This window comes from Pongo abelii, chromosome 3, assembly GCF_028885655.2.
Source record: "Pongo abelii isolate AG06213 chromosome 3, NHGRI_mPonAbe1-v2.0_pri, whole genome shotgun sequence".
Taxonomy (NCBI): Eukaryota; Metazoa; Chordata; class Mammalia; order Primates; family Hominidae; genus Pongo; species Pongo abelii.
Window position 1 is genome coordinate 1,578,332 of NC_071988.2, and position 21,112 is coordinate 1,599,443.

General features: G+C 62.7%; 1 long non-coding RNA gene across 1 annotated transcript; it reads right to left on the minus strand.

Moving 5' to 3' along the window:
* Positions 1-14,152: 14,152 nt before the first annotated feature.
* LOC103890352 (uncharacterized) lies at positions 14,153-20,635 on the minus strand. Its single transcript, XR_654693.4, has 3 exons — positions 20,250-20,635; positions 14,515-14,633; positions 14,153-14,418 (listed from the first exon to the last, which is right to left on the minus strand). It is a non-coding gene; the product is annotated as an uncharacterized LOC103890352 (long non-coding RNA).
* Between the last annotated feature and the right edge of the window lie 477 nt (positions 20,636-21,112).

Here is a 21,112-nt window from a genome sequence, read left to right on the forward strand (position 1 = left end):
GTACCTCCTAATGATCCTCCTCTTCTAGGAAGCCTGGCCCGGCTCTGCATCCCCAGCTCCAGCTTTACCCTGGCAGCCTTAGGACATGGCAGCGGCTTCCTGCCGTGGGCCACGGATTCCTGCACCGCCTCAGTCACCCGGTCTTCAGGCGCAGCCCCTGTCGAGTCACCCGACAGACTCGAAGATTCGTTCTGTTTTTCAGCGCCCTGCGTTAGCTGCCTGCACACCAGGCCCAGCTCAGCTTGTGCATGGCTCCAGCGCCATTTTAATTATCATATCAACTGCAAAATGCATCATTTCTTGTTGTGTTACTGGGCGCTGTTTCCTGACTCCCTGCTGTGTGGTTAAATGAGTTAGACGCATCTGTTCTCTCCTGAACTTGGCGGAGCTCCTCGGCACCCCACACTGTTCTGGGGACTTGGGCTGCATCAGAGGAAAAAGAAAACAGATGTCACCATGCCCTGTGGAGCCTGTGTCCTAGTGCAGATGGGCAGTCGGTCCACGGGACGCACGCGGGACCCCAGGTGAAGGTGACCACCGTGGAGGAAGATGGGACAAGGTGGGAAGGGCTGGGCGAAGGGAGCACGGTCACCTGGGGAGCGGCTCCAGACAGGAGACAGCAGGAGGCCCTCACCGCAGCACCTGGTGTAGGAGGCACAGCCAGGGTCATCGTGGCCACAGGCTGGAGGCCAGAGGGGTCGGGGCCAGGCTGCGAGGGCTCTGCTCTGCGTGATGGCTGCTGAGCTGCAGGGATGGGGTGGACGCCGAGGGGACTCGGGCAGCCGAGAGGCAGCATGAGGAGGGCTTGGGTTCTGTGCATTTCCGTGGTGCAGCCATGGGGACCTGTATGGGATGAAGGGGCCGGGAGAAACTGCGGGGCCCATGGGACCCTCACTGAGGGACGAGGACTTCTGGGCAGCAGGTAGTCGGGCATCGTTAGGATTCAGCCACGTTGAGTGTTAGAAGCCTCTGGGACAGCCGGGTGGAGATGTTGGGGCCTCCGGACTCACGGCCTGGGAGTCGGGGGCAGGAGGGTGGCCAGTGGTCATCAGCACAGGTGGCTCGAGAGGCCAGAGCCGGACAGAGCAGGCGTCAAGCCTCGGAGCAGAGGACCCAGAAGGCAGGCGCAGCCAAGGGCCCGGGAGCCGGGGAGCACAGAGCCCTGGACCCACACCGGAGCATGTTGCAGAAAGGAAGGGCTGGTCATGTGTGTGTAGCGTGTCCATGAGTGTCTACATGTATCTCTGTGACCATGTGTCTCTGTAAGGGATTCTGTGTATTTCTGTGTCAGTATCTCTGTGTGTCCACGTGTGTCCACATGTGTCTGCATGTGGGATTCCGAGTACCTGTGTGTGTCCACGTGTGTGTCTGTCTAGGTGCATGTGGTCTGGGGGCTGCACAGAGACTGGGTGGGGATACTGACGACCATCCCAGACTGAGCCCTGTAGCCCCAAGAGGAGGGCGTCGGTAGCCTGTGGAGCATGGCTGGGAGGGACCCCGGGAGCTGCAGCGGACAGGTCAGGGTCACCGTGACTGTCTCCTGCCCTGGTTCTGGGACCCTGGGCCTCAGGGTGTGGGCCACCTCTCCCTGGCCTGGTGGAGCAGCTCCACGGCAACCCAGGTCCCCACCATCAGGACAGGGTCTGCCTCAGGCCAGGCAGGGTGAGGCCGAGAGGGCAGAGGATGGGAAGCCCAGGTACCCGCTTCCCCCGCCAGCCCCACCGGCTTCCCTCATCCCTCCCAACGAGCCACGGCCTCGGAGTGTCGATTCTGCGCCACTAACTCATTGATCGCTTTGCCCGGGTTAATTAATTAATTAGGGGCAGCCACGGAGCACAGTGGGCTGGGGCCAGGGAGGGACCCCAGCGCCGGGAGCTTTATTAGTACATAAAATGGGTGTTTAAAACCCACGCGGCCACGAGCGTACGGTTGAGGCTTTTCATTAAACAAACCTATAACATTACGTGCCTCATTATGTATTTCGAGACTTCCCCTGCCTTCCGTGCTCCCTCTCCACCTGCCTCCCTGTGCACTCTAAGTGCCTATTTGAAATCAATTTCTCTAATAATGGACTTAATGAGCTCATCAATTAGAGCTGCCATAACCGAGTGTCGCAGGCTCTGCGGTTATCAGTTAAACTCTGGAACTAATTTCCATGCTTCATCTATCACGGGGCACCCACGACGTGGGGCTGCTGCTCCGGGACGATAGGGAGACCCCAGGCCCTTCCCACAGGCCGCGGGGCCATTCCCGGAAGAGGACAATGAGGACAGGGTGGCCCACCTGGCCGAGAGCGGCCGAGGCGCGAGGCCGGTGTAATTAGTGGTAATGGATGGCCGGCGCGGGCCCAGATAAGACGTCCTTCCACATGGTCAGCCCCATTAGGCTGTTCTTGTCTTGCCCCAAACCCTCTAAATAACACCTCGGCGTCCTAGGAGGCCAGCTGCATAGGACCTGTGGTGCCTCAAATCCTGGGGCTCCCGCCTGCCGTCCAGCCCAGGGCTGGCATGGGCCGGGCGAGAGCACCCATGGGCAGGCAGAGCTGGCAGGACCCCCGTGGTCAGGAAGGGAACCTGGAGAGAAGGTTCCAGAAGCTGACTGAGGACAGGCGTTGGGAAGGGAGGTGTCAGGGCATCCAGGGCTGCTGCTGGATACAGCAGGTCTAACAGGCAGTGGCCTGGAAGGGGCTGCTGGGGGGGAGGGCCGAGCAGAAGGAGGGTGGCCCTTGAGGGTGGGCAGGGCCGCGGCCTGGATATTGAAAGCAGGATCTGCTCTGCCCGCTGCGCCCAGCTCTTGGGACGGTCTGGTGTGCAATGAGGCTCGAAACAGGCGGATGGATGGACAAAGGGAAGCTCAGACAGCTGCATTGCCCCAGCTAGGGGTGCTTCCCAGAAAAAGTAGACCCCGCACCTGAGGTCCTGGATACGGGGAAGAGGACTTGGAGAGGGACAAGGGGCACCAGAGCCGCAGACCCAGGACTGTGTGTCTCCCAAGCCAGAGACCTCCTGGACTGAAGGAGAGGAGGAAATGGGCCTCTTACCTGGGGTACTCTTGGGAAACGGAGGCACAGAGCTTGTGCCTCCCTGCCCAAGCCAGAGACCACGGGGCCAGCTCCCCACGGGGTGGGTGTTGCCCACATGGTCCCTGCCCCAGCCTTGGCCTAGCCGTCTCTGCTAGGGTGGTTCAAGGTGTCCTCAACAACCCCATGGCTGGGCCCGGGGTCTCTGGGCAACTCCTCACCTGCCTGGCCCGTCCTCCCTGCAGCACTAGAGGCCCCTGAGTCTCCATCCAAGCCATGCACCCTGAGGACCGCCCTTCCTCCTGTCCTACCCAGAAAAGGCTGAAACAGTTCACTCAGTCACCCCTAGGGACCCCACCCGTTGCTGCACAGACCCCTTGCACTTTGGAGAGCTGGCATGGGGAGGTGGGTGGGGATTTGGGCAGGGGCAGGTGAAGGGCCAGTGTGGGGGCCCTGGAGGAGCAAGGGGCCTGGGAACCACCTCTCCCTTCCACCCTGCCCAGGCTTCCACCCCACCCCTGCCCCAGGGTGTCTCTGGTGTCTCCACTTAGCCCCTGTCCCCTTCAATTTGTTATAATCAGCCCGGCTTTCTCATTAGCGAGAGACCATTAATGAAGCTTTATCAGCAGCTGGAGGCCTGGCCTTCCCCATCTCCACCTCCCAGCCACCCTCAGGGCTGCACCCCGAGTGTGGCACCCTCTGCCCCCGCTCTCCCCAGCACATCCAGGCCAGAACTTGGGGTGACTTAGCCCCAGGGAGGATGGTCCCGGTGGCCCCAGCCCTGGGGTGCCCCTGGTCACTGCACTAGGCTTAAGGGCACCCACCCTGTGCCCCGCACCACCCTGGGCGCTGGAGCAAGGGCTCGAAGGCTAACCGGTTGCTTGTGGGACCCAGGGACAGAAAGCAGAATGGTTGAGGGGGAACAGGTGCACACCTGAGGGTCAGCAGGCTTCTGGGGCACAGGGGAGCCAGTGGGGATCTGAGCAGGGGAGGGGCGGGACCCCAGAGGCTATGTGGCCTCAGGCAGCAACCCTGAGAAGGCAGAGCAGGCAGCGGGACAGGTGTGGTGTGTGGGAACGGCACAAGAAGAGCAGGGATGGGACCAGGAGGAGGCTGTGAGGAGATGGCTGATGGGGAGGCAGAGCTATGGGAGCTGTGCGGTGTCTGCAGGAGGAGGCAGAGCTATGGGAGCTGTGCGGTGTCTGCAGGAGGAGGCAGAGCTATGGGAGCTGTGCGGTGTCTGCAGGAGGAGGCAGAGCTATGGGAGCTGTGTGGTGTCTGCAGGAGGCAGAGCTATGGGAGCTGTGCGGTGTCTGCAGGAGGAGGACGTCAGCTGGGCCAGATAACGTTGCAGGTGGGGGCGTAATTTGGGGCCTGAGACTTGCCCCCAAGGTTTAGCAAGGTCACCATGGTGACCAGACAGAAGCCCCCTCGGTGCGGGTCTGGGAGGGCTGTGGAGGCTGCCCCTCCAAGGGAAGGGGGTGGGCTGGGGTGGCGGGGAGGAGGGCAGGGGGTGCAGGTCAGGGCAAGGTGCTTAAAGAAGGAGCAGGACCAGCCTGTCTTTGCTGATGGCTGAGTAGGGGGCCTTGTGGGGTCGGTGGTCTAAGAGGCCAGAGTGAGGGGCAGGATGGGGGAGGCTGCAGATGCAGCCGATTGGGCTGGGGGCCCTCAAAGGCGTTCCCCCTGCCCCTCAGCTCCCCAGCATGCCAGGCCTGCTTGCCGATGCAGACACCTCCGCAGCCCAGCTCAACAACCTCCTACAGCTGGCGCCCCTCTGGGAGCTGAGCCGGCGTCATCCTCCCCAGCTGTGGGGTCAAGCCCTGTCCAAGGCCTCCTAGTCCTGGGGACACTGGCCTTGCTCCCTGGGTCCCACGTGGGGCCATCCTAGGCTGTTCTTCGGGCCTCCATGTTGGGGGCCTCTTGGCAGCTGCCTGGGTGCAGGTCGGAGTCCCCAGAACGTCTGCTCTCGGTAGGCAGGACCCTGACCTTGCCAAGGCTGGGCCCCTCTGGCAAGGTGGGTGAATGATGGACGAGCAGTGAGGGGCCCAGCCCCACCTGGCTGCTCACAGCCTTTCCCTCGTCCTCACCTCCGCCTACTCCCGAGGCCACTCCCCTGCAAGCTCAGACTGGAAAACCCCATGGCCCCGTCAGCCTCGAAAGAGGTCAGGGCAGCCAGTGACAGCAGCTCCCGGCATGAAAGCCACTCAACACCCCTGCTCCTCAGGGGTCTCTCAGAACCATCAGCTCAGAGCCAGGCACTGGGTCATTGCTCAGCTGGGCCAGAAATGGGGGTGGGGGACGTAATTTGGGGCCTGAGACTTGCTCCAAGGTTTAGCATCCCCTGCAGGTGGGGATACACCCATGCAAGTGAGGTTGCCCCTGGAGGGGACAGAGGCCCCTATGTGCGTGTGATCCTGGGTTCCCAGGCCTGGCCCTGGCCTTGTGGGGTGAAGACCCTGCAGAGGGCCCTCTCAGTCTCTTGGACATAAATCAAGCCCGTGCAGACGGGTTGGCTGTGGCTCAACCTAATGACCCCATGGCTAAACCCAGGTTTAGGAATGTTGTTCTTGGTGTCCAGTGAGACTGCTGAAACCAGCTTCAGGATGCCACAGGCCCGGGCAGAGTGAGGGTGTGGCCCCGCAGGTGCCCCTTGGGGACAGACGGCTCGCCTGCTGCCCGTAGACAGCATCCAGCCGAGGGGCAGAACTGGGCTCTCCAAGTACAGAGAAGCCAGCACACTATGTCACGTGTGTGCACGCCAGCCTCCTCCACGCGTCCCTGGGGACTGCGGTAGAGGCAGGTAGGGGACAGTGTGAGGTCCCACAGCACTGAGAAGGACCTCAGATACAGGACAATGATCCCCTTCGTCCCTGGCGGGGAGGCAGGAGCCCCACCTGCAGAGGGGGAGACAATGACCCCCTTCGTCCCCGGCATGGAGGCAGGCACCCCACCTGCAGAGGGGGAGGCAATGACCCCCTTTGTCCCCGGCGGGGAGGCGGGCGCCCCACCTGCAGAGGGGGAGGCTCTGCGGATCCCAGGGGTAGTCTAGGTTTGTGTCTTGTGGGCATCAGACACAGATGCCGTCTGTGCTGGAGCCCGCCAAGAAGAGGGTGGCACCAACCACAGGGCTGCCAGCGCTTCCTGAGCTCACATGGACGCGGCACCAAGCGCGCCCCGCAGAGCCACCGCTAAAGCCGCAGTGCTGCCGATGCGGAGATGAGACTGCCACGGTGCCCGGGAGCACCAGGGGAGGCTCCCAGGCGTCCACTCTCCCGGGAGAGGTGAGGGAAAGGGTAGATGAACGCTGGGAGCTGGTAAATCCAGACTCGCCAGGACCATGATCAGAGAAAAGCTGCAGGGCAGGCAGAGGGGCAAGGCTCCCCCCGCGCAGCATTCCCGGTGGACGGGTCTCTGGGTGGGCCGGGGCTCCAGGTGGGCGGGAATATGGGTGGAGTCACAGGTGGGTGTGGTTCCAGGTGGGTGGGGCTCCGGGTGGGTGTGGTCCTGGGTGGAGCGGGGGCTCCAGGCGGGTGCGGCTTCAGGTGGGTGTGGCTTTGGCGGGAGTCACAGGTTGGGTGTAGACCCAGGTGAGCGGGGCTCCCTGTGCGTGGAGTTACAGAGGGGGGCTCTAGGGGAGGTCCAGACCCAGGTCTCTCTTCTTCTCCACAGGGAAGGCCTGTAAGTCAGCCCCTCCCTTGTGACTCTCTTGGGGCAGGGGCTGGGCCAGGGGGTCCCCCCCACCCCCGTCAGGTCAGACACCCACTGCCCTTCCATATTTGCTTTACCCTCAGCTCTCGCCTCTCCCCCGACCGTTTAGTCATCGGGGCCTCCCTGTCCTTGGTGCCGCTCTGGCTCCACCTTCACTCCGCTACAGTCCCAGGCTTCACAGCATTCCACCCTGCGGGCTCAGATCTGCAGATGTGTGCAGCCCCTTTCCCCAGCACCCTGCCAGAGCCCAGACCCTCCCAGGGCAGCTGGAGGGGCAGGGCTGGTGGTACCCGGTACTGGTGGAGGGACAGAGGGAGGGGGCAAGGTTCAGGACCGGCGGGCGAGCGCTGGCCTTGCAGCATGAAGGACTTGGGGCTGCGTGAGGCCCACCCACTCCTCGCTGCGCAGGGCGGGGAGCAGCCTCACCTCCTGCAGGAAGAGAGGCCCCATCCTCTGAGCTCCCCTCCCAACCCCTGCAGCAGCCCTGTCCCCCGCCATCCCCCACCAGAGACAGCGCCTGGGGACCTTCAGGACCCTCTGCCCCCTCCTCCGGCCCAGAAGCTGCCCATGGCCCCACAACCCAGGCTGAAGGGGTGGCCCCAGCCACGCCCCCTGTGCCCAGCAGAGTCCTGGGATCTCTCTCCTCAGCACCTGCCCCCCTTTGCTGAGACCACACACCCAGCCAGATTTGGGGGGCTGGAGAAACCCCTAATCATGACTTGGGCTCGGGATCCCTCCTCGGCCTGAGGCCTCATCATTAAAACACCTGGGGCCAGGACAGCCCCAAAGGCCCCCAAGGACCTACCAGGAGCAGCCCCAGCCGAGGGCCCCCGGCGCCTCCAGCCTCCCCTCCACACATGGGTGGAAGGTGCAGGGGGATGGGGGACACAGCCGTCCACACGTGCGGCCAGGGAAAGGGCTGGGCAGCACGCCCCCCGCCCTTCCACAGCTTGGACCCGCCCAGCATCATGGGATCAACCTTGACCCCAGCTCGGCCCCAGTGTGTTAGCCCAGACCGGCTGTGGAGGTGCAGGCAGGGCCGGCAGGGACGGGGTTAAGAGCCCAGTGCCTCCCAGGCGTCCCTCCTCGTTCCCTTTGAAATGGCTCCCTGGTTCCAGAATGACTCCGGCTTCCCCTCTTAATCTGTATTTTACGAGTGAGAAGGTTTGCATTATGCAAATCGTTAGATAGGAACAGGTGACATTTCAGCAAAGAACACGGCAGGCGGCGGCCTGCGGCTGCTGATTTAGACATTAGTATTTGTCACCAGGGCGGCGGGGGCGGAGGGGAACTCGGCCACGGAGGGCTCCTCACACCTTAAGGTGGAAGTCTCCCAGCCGGGGCAGGCCTGGCCGCACACCCTGAGGCCTCCCAGTGACCAGCACACCACCCGCGGGAGCTCCCTTCTGTGCACCAGGCCCCGGCTCAGCAGCACCTCCTGGAGCTCACGCCGCCATGGGGCAGGGCAAGCACAGGCCCATTTTACAGACGAGGAAGCCGAGGCCCGGTGAGGTGATGGGCGGGCTGGGTCTCGGCTGGAGAATGGGGCAGGGTCCAAGCCAGCCAGGGGTCTCCCCACAGCGAGTGTCCGGAGGGCCCACTCCCCACGACTGCACAGCTCATTCTGCGGGTCCTTCCTCCAGCAGCGCCCCCATCCCAACTCCACCCACCCCACCCGCGCCGCCTCCGACCCGCAGCCCCGCAGCGCTCTCCTGGGCAGGCTGTGCGGCACCATCCATCATCCACTGTCAGAGGCATCCGCGACCATTTCCCGGGAAGTTGTTTGAGGGGAAATGGACGAAAGAGAAGGGAGAGGCCACGCACTTGCCAGGGCGCCCCAGCGAGCCCTTCAATTTTCCAGCTGCCTGACAACGCCCACGGCGCACCCAGCTCTGAGAGGCATTAGAAACGCCAGGCCCTGGAGTCCTCCAGAGGCTGGGAGAGCAGTGGAGCCACCAGGGCAGGGTTTCTCAGGAGCCCCATGGGGGCTGTGGGCTGCACCACACAGCTGGAACATGGACCGCAGCCCCGGGCAGACCCTCCCGGCAACATCGACTGCAGCCCCGGGCAGACCCTCCCGGCACAGGCCCGGCAAGCTGTTGTCCCGGCTTCAAGGTCTCTGGTAGGCTGAGCTGGTTGGTCCTGGGGCTCCTGTGTGGCCGTGGGTCTGTAGGCAGCCAAGGGCAGTATGCCCTGGGGAGCCTGCAGGGCAGGGGGCAGGGCCCAGCTCCCCACAGCCCGCCTGGTCTCTCCGACCTCTGGCTCTGAGTCTGCAGGATGTGGAGTGGGCTGCAGCAGGCTCTCTCCTCTGTGCTTCTCACAGGCTGGGCAGCCCTCTGGAGAGCTCAGGGGAGTTTGGGGTGCCATGGTCCAGGATGACCTTGAATGACCTCGAAGGCCTTTTGGTTCAGACGACCCTGGATCCCAGAGGTGTGTGGGCAAAGGCAGGAAAAGGCCCATGAAGAGAGGCTGGGCCTGTTGTGCAAGGAGAACAAGGCCAGAACCAGCGGCAGGACCAGGACGGCAGCACTGAGCAGCTCCTCCTGTGCAGGGTGACCCCTCCTGCCCTGTCCTTGCCTGTGGGGGAGGAAGGGTGGGGTAGCAGCAGACCGAGGTGGGAGCCCTTTGCGGAGCTGAAACCACGGCAGCCGGGAGGCCAGTCTCACCTACCCCGAGGACCCCCAGCCCCCCAGCTTCACACAGCAGCACATTAGTAACACGCTTTTCTTGGGGAGACTTTGGGGCAGAAATGAAGTTGCAGAGAACATACCATGGGGGAGGCAGAACCCTGGACACAGCCCAGCTCCAGGGCGCTGTCTGGGGCTCATGCCGCCTCTGAGACACCCGTGTAGGGGGTGCATGGCTGGCTTGCGGCTGGCAGATGCCCTTAGTTGCACCTGGCTGAGGAATCCGCTCAGATCCTCAGCAGATCTGCCTGGTACTCACAACCCCACTCCAGGGGCTCCTGACACTGAGAGGCGGGGATATTGGCTCCTGGCTTATCTGGCGGGGTTCCTTAGGCCACAGAACTTTGGGGTCTGGACACCTGTGGGGGTGTGAGGGGGGTTGACCCTGGGTAGGAAGAGGGTGCAAGGGCATGGAATTCCTAACTCACGCCTGGAAGTGTCCGGACAGAGTGTTTAGCCAGAGGGGTGGCTCAGTCCTCAGACATCACACAGAGTGGGTCATTCAGCCACTCAACAAACACAGGGATCCAGAGGGGACAAAGGAAGCGGCCCGGCCAGGGTGGGCTGAGCACCCTCCATGTGCCTGGCATTGGGTTCGGTGCCGGCCGTACAGTGAAGGCCAGGGCCCTGTGCCTAGCAACAGAGCAGCTGGGTCCTCGTCTGGCACCCCCACGAGGTGGCTTATCCATCCACACAGGTTGGCTCTGACACCATCCGCGTGTGCCAGGTGAGGACAGTGAGGCGCGCTCAGAGACCTGCCTCCCTCTCACACTGCTCGGCTCCACAGCTCCCCCAGTGCACGCCCAGAACCAGGTCAGGGCCTGGCAGTTCACAGCCCATCTGCACCCCTGCATCAGCAGCAGGGGTCCCCAAACGACAGCCCGTCCTCTCTCCTCAGGGGCTTCTCCAACCCTAGTTCCCTGAGCTGAGTGCAGCTCCTCCTGGACAGCCCGTCCACTCCAGGCCAACACAGCAGCACAGCCCTGGTGTCAAATCTGAACGGACCCAGCAAGCCTGAGACAGGAGAGGAGAGAGGGTGCCCAGGCGGGTAGAGGCAGCCTCAGCCCAGCTAAGGAGGTCAAGGAGTCTGGGGAGGCCGCTGGGACCAGAACTGTCGGCCTCCTGGGCCTTTGAGAGCGGCTTGGAGGAGCTGCTTAAGGCCAGACTAGCGGGGGCGGGGGGGGGCCTGTGGGGGTGAAGAGGATGCCCCAACCTCGACGGTGTGCAATGAGGCCTCGGTGGGCGAGGCTGCAGGTTGGAACCTGTGTTTATGCATTTGGGGACTCCCTTCTCTGCTCGGGGCACTGTAGGTGGGGGCTGTGGGGGCCCGGAGGGCCATAGGGTGAGGGCAGTGCCCAACCCACCACAGGTCACAGGTGTGCAGCAGAGGCTTCCAAGGGTTAGGAGTGTGGGTAGGGCTGTGGGGGGCAGACTCTGACTCTCATCCCCAGTTCCCAGGGAAAGTGGGGGATGCTGACCACCTCACTGAGGGTCCGGCAGACCCCAGCCCAGCAGTCTTGCCCCGAGCACGGTGTCTGCAGCTGTGGGTGCAGGGGTGGAAGTGGAGGCTAAGGCTGAGCCTCACTGGGCCAGGCCACTGGCTGCCCAGCCTGTGTCCTCCCGGAGCCCACCAGTTTCTTCCAGGCTTCCCCGGGAGAATCACCTGCTATTTTTCCGCCTCCCTAGCCCTGACTCCAGCCAGGCAGGGCCTCACCTGGGCTGGGGTCGGCAGGTGAACCAGACCTGGTACCCGGTGCTGGTGCTGCCAGGGAAGAACGTCTCCGGGTCCTGGCGCTGGCAGGAGGAAGGTGTCCCTGGAGTCAAGGGCTTGTGCTCGCCGCCCTAAGTCCTCTGTCCTTTGGGTCCAAGTGTGCTCTTCATTGCCATGGCCCCACGAGGTGGAAGGGCCTCCTCAGCAAGGCGCTTGGGGGTGACCTCCTGCTTCTCTTGGAGCCCTGACCCTGGACAGGGGGAAGGGAGCGTGGAAGGGGTGCATCGTGCAAGGAGGTGGAAAGCTGCTCTCTGGGCTGCCCCACCCTTCTCTGATCCGAGGCCCAGGGCAGCAGCCACCCCCATTTTCCTCGCCCTGGAACAAGCGTGCATGCAGTGGCTTCTGACACACACATGGAATAAACAGACACGGAAACACACATTTAATCTGCTTTTCTCTTAAAGCACTCTGTGGGCTGAGGCCTGGTGAGATAGGAAGACGGTGGGTCCCTGGCCCACTCTGCCTGGGAGCTGAGCTGTGGGGTCAGGCGCTCTGACACCTGCAGGAGACAAGACCCCCGCACTCTGGGGCCTCCCACACCCTGAGTTCCCAGCCCCGTCCCCCATCCCAGCCCCACCACCAACGCCCGAAAGCCACAGCGTCACCCTTGCTCCTGCAGCAGGGGAGCGTCGTCCTGGCGTCTCTTTCCTGGGATCCCAGCGCTTTGTAGTGACATTTAAGATGAAAAGAAAGGGAAGTCCTCCCTGCTCTAATGTGTACAGTTCACGTTTGAAATTAGCATGAGAAAAGGAAACACTCTCCTTATCTCTGGGAGCGAATGGGCCAGCTCCTGCACTCCTGGGCCTTTGTCTACTGTCAATAATCACTTACCTTCAGGCCCGTAAATGTCATTCTTGGGGTGCTCATAAACAGCCCCCTCCCTTTTTAAATTAGCAAGTAGAGATATTTATGGGTTTCTATTAAGGGCGGTGGGTGGGGGAGTCAGGAGCACTCGGCAGCTCTGATAAGGGAGAGGTTGGGGGGGCCTGCAGGAGGCACGGAACCCCCACCCAGCATCCAAGGTGGGTGCCCCAGCTAAGGCTCCGTGTAGACCCGCAGACCCTCACCACACTCCTGTGGGGACAGCTGGGGGACATCCATGGCTTGATGAGGGGAAGGGGGCTGGAGGCCTAAAAATCACAAAGAGCGAGCCACCTGTGGCAGAAGCCAGGTGTGGGTTGGTGGGCGCCTGAGGGTGGGAGGGGCTCCAGCAGACCGGCAGATGACACCACCAATCCTGACTCCTGCCCCGGAGGGGCCGGGCCTCAGCTTCCCCAGCTGTGAAAAGGTGTGGCCAAGCCACTGTGGAGGCAGGTGAGGCCCCTGCACACGCAGTCACACCAAACTTCCTATGCTCACATGCACACACTGTCCACACACACACACACCACTGTGGAGGCAGGTGGAGGGCCCTGCACACGCAGTCACACCTATGCGCACATGCACACACTGTCCAGACACTCGCAAAACTTTTCACACACATACTCACATGTACACACACACATTCACACACATTCACTCGCACACTGATTCACACACATTCACTCACATTCACATTCACACATTCACACACCCATATTCACACTATTCACTTTCACACACATTCTCACATTCACACTCACACATTCACTCACGTTCCTTCACACACCCACATTCACACACACACATTCACATTTGCACCCAGATTCACACATTGCCTCACATTCACATATCCATTCACACACATTCACCCTCACACATTCAAACACACACACACAGCTTCCCACCTCTAAAATGGCTCTCCATACCTCCTGCCCCTTCAGCTTCTCCCTCATCCCAACTCTTCCTTCATTTTAGGTCCTTCCTCATTCCCAACTTCTCCCTCTTCCTGTTTCTCTCTCATCCCAGCTCCTCCCTCATCCCAGCTCCTCCCTCATCCCAGCTCCTCCCTCAGGTCCTCACTCTTCCCCAGATCCTCTCCAATCCCCAGCTTCTCCCTAATCCCCAGCTCCTCCCTCATCCCAGCTCCTCTCTCATCCCAGCTCCTCCCTCAGGTCCTCACTCTTCCCCAGATCCTCTCCAATCCCCAGCTTCTCCCTAATCCCCAGCTCCTCCCTCATCCCAGCTCCTCCCTCATCCCAGCTCCTCCCTCATCCCCTCATCCCAGCTCCTCCCTCATCCCAGCTCCTCCCTCAGGTCCTCACTCTTCCCCAGCTCCTCTTTTTCCCCAGTTCCTCCCTCATCCCAGCTCCTCCCTCATCTCAGCTCCTCCCTCATCCCAGCTCCTTCCTCATCCCAGCTCCTCCCTCAGGTCCTCACTCTTCCCCAGCTCCTCTTTTTCCCCAGCTCCTCCCTCATCCCAGCTCCTCCCTCAGGTCCTCACTCTTCCCCAGCTCCTCTTTTTCCCCAGCTTCTCCCTAATCCCCAGCTTCTCCCTCATCACAGCACCTCCCTCATTTCCAACTCCTTCCTCTTCCCAGATCCTCCCTCATCCCAGCTCCTCCCTCATCCCAGCTCCTCCCTCAGGTCCTCACTCTTCCCCAGCTCCTCTTTTTCCCCAGTTCCTCCCTCATCCCAGCTCCTCCCTCAGGTCCTCAATCTTCCCCAGATCCTCTCCAATCCCCAGCTTCTCCCTAATCCCCAGCTTCTCCCTCATCCCCAGCTTCTCCCTCATCCCAGCACCTCCCTCATTTCCAACTCCTTCCTCTTCCCAGATCCTCCCTCATCCCAGCTGCTCCCTCATTTCAGCTCCTCCCCAATTCCCAGCTTCTCCCTCACTGCAGTTCCTCCTCATCCCCAGCTTCTCCCTCCCAGCTCCCCCCATCCTCAGCTCCCCCTTACCCTCAGCTCTTCCCTCATCTCAGCTCCTCCCTCACCCTCAGCTCCTCCCTCATCTCAGCTCCTCCCTCATCCCAGCTCCTCCCTCATCCCCAGCTCTTCCGCCCCTTCCCAGCAGCCACACCATACACCAGAGCCAGAGTGATTTTTAACTTTCACTTCTGAATAATTTTAGATTTACAGAGTAGTGCAAAGACAGCACATAGAGTTCGGATGCCTCCCCCACCCCCCCCCCCCAGTGTTTCATCTCGTCACCTTCGTCACAGCCTGGCATGTGGCTCTTCCCTGAATTCCAGCCTTCCTTTGGGTTCCTGCTTTCCCAGTGCCGTTTGTCTGGTCCGGGACTCTGCACCATCTCCTGAGGCCCCACTGGTCTAGGACGGCCTTGACAGCTTTTGGGGGCACTGCTTGACATCCTGCAGAGTGTCCTAGTCAGGGTTGGTCTGGGGGGTTGTCTCAGGGCCGGACTGGTGCCCTCCTCATCCCCTCCCACCAGCAGCAAAAGCCCCCACCTGCCGGTCATGTGGCTGCTCTCCCCCAGTGCCCTGTGTGTGGGGAGAGTCAGTGAAGCCCCCACTCAAATGGTTCAGCTCCTCCTCCAGGGACATCCAGCATGTTTCTTCAGATTCCTCTGTGAGGAAATTGGAAGACATTCTTTAAAACACAGATGGTCTCTGGTGTCCCCACACCTCTCTTCCTCTGTGGCCCCCAGCCGAGGGGTCATTTCAAGGGACCCCCAGCCCCTCCTGTGCGGCCTTGCAGACACGGACACCCCTGAGACAGGCGAGGCCTGGGCAGGTGCAGGAGGCGGGCCTGGAACCGGTGGGTGGGGCTGGCTGGACGGCAGGTGGTCAGCGGGCGGCAGGCTCAGCTTGCCTCTGGCAGGAGGGCCCACGCCCTGTGTGCCAGGCTGCTGGGCCTCCCCGGATGGACCGGCTGCCCAAACCCCTCGACTTTGACAAGCTTTCATCATCTCTGCCTCCCTCGGTGTCAACACATGACATTGAGGTTAAAAATGTGCCAGGTGGATGAGTGACAGGCCCCCTCCACAGAAGCAACCTGCACGTCTAAAGGCACGTGACAGCAGTCCAGTCCCCACACAGTGAAGGGGCCCCATCCGCCCACCAAGAGGACAGGGTGCAGCAAGCCAGCTACCCCCTGAGTGCCCACTGCCTGCCCATGCCCTGCTGGGGGAACAGGCAGCTGGGGGCCACCCGGCAGGGCTGACTGCACGGGGCACACCCAGCTGTGCTTGCGGTCCCTGGGGAGGGCTGGCAGCCTCTTCAGGAGAAAGCACAGCCACAGGATGGGATGCTGTGTGGACTCAGGTCCAGGGCTCCGCCACACCCCAAGTCTCTCTGGCCCCCAACCTTACCCCATCCCACCCTGTGCCCGAGTTGGCATCATCCGATGTGCAGACCGGATGCAGATCATCCAGTCTGAGCTGCAGGGGACTTTGAAAGGGCAGATGGCTGCGGTCTGGCAGGGGCCACACCAGGGGAAAGAAAGGCAGTGACAGGCACAGGCAGTGCCCCCTGACAGAGGGGTGGCCTGGGAGGGGGGCTGTCAAGGGGGTTGCTGAAGGTATGGCAGGAAGACAGAGAGGCAGGACGGGGAGCGCCTTGCCCGAAGCTGAGTACAGGTGGCGGCTGTCCAGCAGGAGGAGGGAGGGGTCTCCATGATACTGAGCGGAAGAGGAAGGTGCTGGACACTGCCCCCACCCAGGAAATGGCCTGGCACCCCTGGGATCCTAAACAAGCCAATCTCCCTCCTTGCCAGAGAGCAGGAGCTGGGGGCAGAATGAGGAGGCTGCTGGGTCCCCAGCATGGGTCGGGAGAGCCATCATTCTTGGCGGCCTGATAAGGGGTGGGAAGGGAGAGGGCCACCCCGAGACCCAGGCATACAGGACAGTCCACTGCGCCCGGGGTCGCCAGGGGCACCTCAGCCCTGGGACCCCCTGCAGCCACCCGGGGTGAAGTGGCCCCAGGGCAGTGTGAGAATTCCACCCCCCCCACCTGCCCGGCTGTGGGCTGCAGCCTCCCTCCTGGCCATCCCAGCAGCATCTGCAGCTGGGCCTATGCGGTAAGTCCACCTTAAGTGGGTTTGATCGGCCCATGCACTGGTGAGAGCATGCTAATATTGGCTCCAATAAAGAGCAAATCAGGGCCCTAGTCGACGCGTCTTATCACACAGTCAGAACTGATGGCTGCAGAAGTCATAAAGATCCCATTTAATCTCGCACCTATCTATCACGCGGCTGCCTTCATCCTCTTTGTGCCGGGGTAATATGTGCTCATTACGAAAGCAAAACAGATCTGGCATGAATAAACGCAGGATGAAGTGCTCACTCGGAAAGTGACAGCATGATCAGTGGCGGCAGTAATCGCAGAGAATCGTGGGCTAAATTATTCCATAACCGTGATTTGAGGGGACAGCCCAGAGCACCCCACAGCTGCCTGCAGCGCAGCGACGTGTCCTGATAAAACATCCTTCCCAATTTACGGGGCCGCGCTTGACTAATCTGCCTCGGCGCGCACACTGTCTAATCATGCCATCAGCACCGCGAGAAGGGGCTCAATTGGGACTCCAATGAAAGGAGATTGGAAAACTACCCTCAATTGAAATTACATTTGTAAATGAGGCAGAGTTTTCTGTTCAGAGTGTGAACGTTACGGTAAATCTGCTCCAGAAAGTCGAAGAGGCGGCGGCGGTGGGCGGGCCGGGGACGCCGCAGGGGCGGCTGGGACTGTGCCCCGGGCTGGGGCTGGGGCAAGGGGCCGGGGTCCACATTCTGGAGAGATGCCCAGCACCATGCTGGCCCATGGGGACAGCCCCAGGAAAGGAGAGGGGCTGTGGCGGGAGCCCGGAGAGTTGGGCCTGGTTTGTCAGACATCAGACTTCACTTCCCACTCTGTAAAATGGGGCGCAGGGCGGCCTCCTTGAAGGATGGGGTAAGACATAATGAGTGACGAGTCAGAGCTTAGCTGGCCTCTCTGCCTTCCAAGGGTGCCCCCACCCCTCCCTCCCACACTGCACACTGTTCCCGGCCCCTTCCTCCCTCCAGCCCTCTGTGCATCTGGTAGTGTTCCGGGTCCTCTCTGAGGCAACTGAGTGGGTACGGTGGGGGCAGGGGCACTTCCCGCACCCGGGTGTTGGGTCTGAGGCTGTCCTCGTGGTAGGGGAGGGCCGGACCTAAATCACCTGCCTGACCATGTGCCCAGGACATCGGCCAGGCACACTCACAGGGACACTGAAGGAGGGGAGCACACAGGGAGAGCAGAGGGGGCCATGTGCCGGACGGATGCACCTGCCCCCCGGGACAGTGGCGAACCCAGGGGAAGGTGGCCTTGAGCCCTGGAGGTCCTCTCCCAGACAGAGGCAGGGCCTGTGCTCAGGGCTCAGGGATGGCCATGGGGACCCTGCCAGCAGACGGAGCCTGGACGCCAGCAGCTCCCGTGGCCACCGGGTGGGCGGTGGTGGGGGGGGCTCCTGCCTGCTGGTCTCACCTCGTGGACTGCTGGCCAGAGTGGCCCCAGCAGCAGCGGTGAGGTATCCGGCACCTCCTCAAAGGCCTTTATGTAAATCAAGGCCTAATTAGGCCATCCGGTGTTTGTGTAGAATATCATTTTTTTAATTACCAGCCCTGGGCAGGTTCCCCGGCTGCCTGTTGTGGGCCAATTACCATAAATCCCCCGGTAACAATTAACAATGTTGGAGCGAGCTGCATGTATTTCCAATGTTATAATTATGCGCGGCGCTCTTGTTAATTGGCCTATCTGACTCTGTACTTTTTATGCCGCTCATCTGCTCATTACCGCGGCCATTTAATTCAATTAGCACCTTAATTAGAGGAACAGCCTTGTCCAATGTCGGGGCCTTGTCAGGGAGCCGCCTGATGAGCAGAGACAAACACAGGCTCTGCGGGGACCAGGCAGCGGCAGAGCTGCGGGTTGGGGGCTGCAGGTGAGGGGCTGAGGGGGTGCAGGTGGGGGGCTGCGGGGGTGCAGGTGGGGGCCGCGGGGGTGCAGGTGGGGGGCTGCGGGGCTGCAGGTGGGGGGCCGCGGGGGTGCAGGTGGGGGGCTGCGGGGGTGCTGCCCGGAGATGCTCTGGGGGTTCTCCCCATGCCCTTGACCCAGCTGCTCTTTGAGCAGCCACAGCGCGATTCCTGCTCGCCCTGAGCGCCCTCCCCCGCCACGACCTTCAGGCGTCTGGGAAGGTCTGCAGTCCTGGCTGCCAACACCGCCAGGCCCCCCCAAGCCTGGACACGGCCCCCAGACCGGCACGATGTCCAGGCTAGGTTTTGTTTTGTGCCAGTCTATTGAAATCGCTATTCCCTGCCTATTAATTCTCCTAATTAGAATTAAATGAAGCATGCTAAATTGCTAGATTAACCAATAATTAAGCAGCCACCGCACTAAAACTGAACACCCCGTGTGGCCTGCACCCAGTCTGCGTGCAAGTGCCGGGGCGGGCATGCCAGGCAGGAGGGGCCGACCAGCCTTGGGGACAGCGGTGCGCGCGCTAGTGCCCGCACCTGGTGTGCAGAAGGGCGCGAGCGTTGGCGTGAGAGCCGGTGTGGCCTGGAAGCTCTGCAGGAATGTGTGAGGGCAGGAGGTGAGGGGACCCTCAGTTAGGGGGAGAGGGCATCACACGGGCCTTGCTGGGGACAGAAGATTTGTCGTGAGCGCGACAGACCCACCAGCCTCTGCAGGTCCCTGTGGGAAGCGCCCTGCCCTCCACGCCCACCTAGGAGGTCGCGACCCCCCCTACCCCGAACCGCCCTCTGCAGACGACAAGGCTCGGAGGAGGCAAGGAGCGAACCAAAGCTCCCACCGTCACCAGGGAAGGGAGGCGAAGGCAGGGCAGGGAAAGGGCGGAGGAGGGGAGAGAAGAGGGGAAGGGGAGAGAAGGGGGGAGGAGAGAGAAGGGGGGAGGGGAGAGAAGAGGGGGAGGGGAGAGAAGGGGGGAGGGGAGCGAAGAGGGGAAGGGGAGCGAAGAGGGGAAGGGGAGCGAAGAGGGGGAGGGGAGAGAAGAGGGGGAGGAGAGGGGTCGCCTCTCGAGGCAGGGCGGGCGGGAAAGGGCGCGGCCAGGCTGCGACACCCCTAGGCCCCCCACCCCCGCAGGCGCAGAGCCGGGGGGCTCCCCCCATAGCACCGCCCACCCTCCAGGCCGGAATCGAGGTCCCCTTCCCAGCGCTGCTGGACGCCCCTCCCGAGCCCTCCCGAATCCGACCAGCCCGGAGGGGGCTGCGCCTCCAGGGGCTCCCGCCAGGCCCCTGCCCCAACTGCCCTCCCTGCCCTGGCGCGCCCCCCGCCACTAGCCGCCATCCCCGCCCGAGGGTCCCAGCCAGCGCCCCGGCCCACGGCCCCGCCCGCGCCTGCTGGGCGCCCCCTGGTGGCCTCGGCTGGGCCCTGCCGCTGCGCCCACGGCCCTCGGGGGAGGCCCCTCCCTACCCCGGCCGCCCTCGGGCCCCCACGGTCCACTCCCCCATGGGGACCGGCATGTCGCCTTTAGGCACCAAGCCCCTGCCCTCCGCACTCGCCCCCTTGTCCCAGCCCCGCGTCCTGGGGAGGAGGCTTGAGCCTCAGCCCAGCACCCAGAAGTGCAGCGCGCACGGGTGGGGCCAGGCTCGAGTCAGCCGGTGACGCAGCCGCTGTGTGACCAGGGCGGATGGCCCGACCTCTCTGAGCCTCCGTTTCCCTGCCTGTAAAAGGGGGTGGGGCTGCCTCCCAGGGCCGCTGCGAGGCGTTGAGTTACGACTCAGAACGCCCAGGTCCGAGGTGAGCACACGCGACACCCGCGAGCCACGGCCACGCGTGTCCCCAGGGCGCCTCCCGCCACGGGCTGGCCAGGAGTGTCCGCGCTGTGGGGACAGGAAGGGGCGCGGCCCCAGCGCTGCGGGGCCCGCAGAGAGGGCGCAGGGGCCGAGCATCCGCCCCGGGGCATCCACCCATCAGGCCTCGCCGTAAACTTCCTCGTAACAGCCGCTCCTGCAGCCGGAAGATATTGACTCGGAGGAGAAACAATGGCACGAATAAAATAAAAATAAAAAAGTTAATTATCCTTTGTGTTTGTAATTTAATTAAAGATGCAGTAAAGTTTTACTGTTTTTCCAGGTGATGATGTTTAGAGCCCCGAGAAGCTATTTGTGCTGGTGAGATTAAAGTGCATTTTAAAATGTTCCTCCAGTACTTTCACATTTGTTGATAGATTTTTAAATTAAACTTTAAATTGTAATCTAAATTACCTCCAACAATTCATGGTCCCTGTAATGAACTCCCACCGTTCCCGCTGTCATCCGTCGATGATGGAGTGCGAGCCGGGAGCTGCAGCCCCGCGGGCGCCGAACCAACCGCGGAGGCCAGGCAGCCTCGCCCCGGGGACCCCGCCCACGGCGCCCCACACCCGCGGCCAGTCAGGGAGGCCAACGCCACGAGACAGAAGCAGCCAGACCCCGCGGGCCACCAGTGTGGCCAGAAAAGATCTGCAGGGATGTGAGGGCAGCTCAGAGCTGAGATCTAAGGCTGGGGCAGAACCGGACGGCGCAAAAAGCTAGGGAGAAAGCATCCCCGGGGCGGGGTGCACGGAGCCCCAGACCCCAGCCGCCTCCCGCCCGGACCCCGCCTCCACTCTGGGAGCCGAGTCCCACCTCTCGCCCTAGGCCTCGCCTCCCACCTCGGGCCCCACCTCCCGCCTATGCCCCGCCTCCTGCCCAGGCCCTGCCCCCAACTCAGGGCCCCGCCTCCCGCTCGGGCCACGCCTCCCACTGACGACCCTGCCTCCCGCTCAGGGACCCGCCTCCTGCCCGAGCCCTGCCTGCCTCCCAGGTCCTGCCTCCCGTCCAGGTCCCCGCCTCCCACTCAGGCCCCACCTCCCACCCAGGCCCCGCCTCCACTCAGGGCCCCGCCTCCCACCCAGGCCCCGCCTCCACTCAGGGCCCCGCCTCCCGCCCAGGCCCCCCCTATAACCTTGGCCACGGCTTCCACTCAGTGCCCCGCCTCCCACCCAGGCACCGCCTCTCACCCGGGCCCCGCCTCCACTCAGGGCCCCGCCTCCCACTCAGGGCCCCACCTTTGCTCAGGGCCCCGCCTGCGGCCCAGGCCCCGCCCC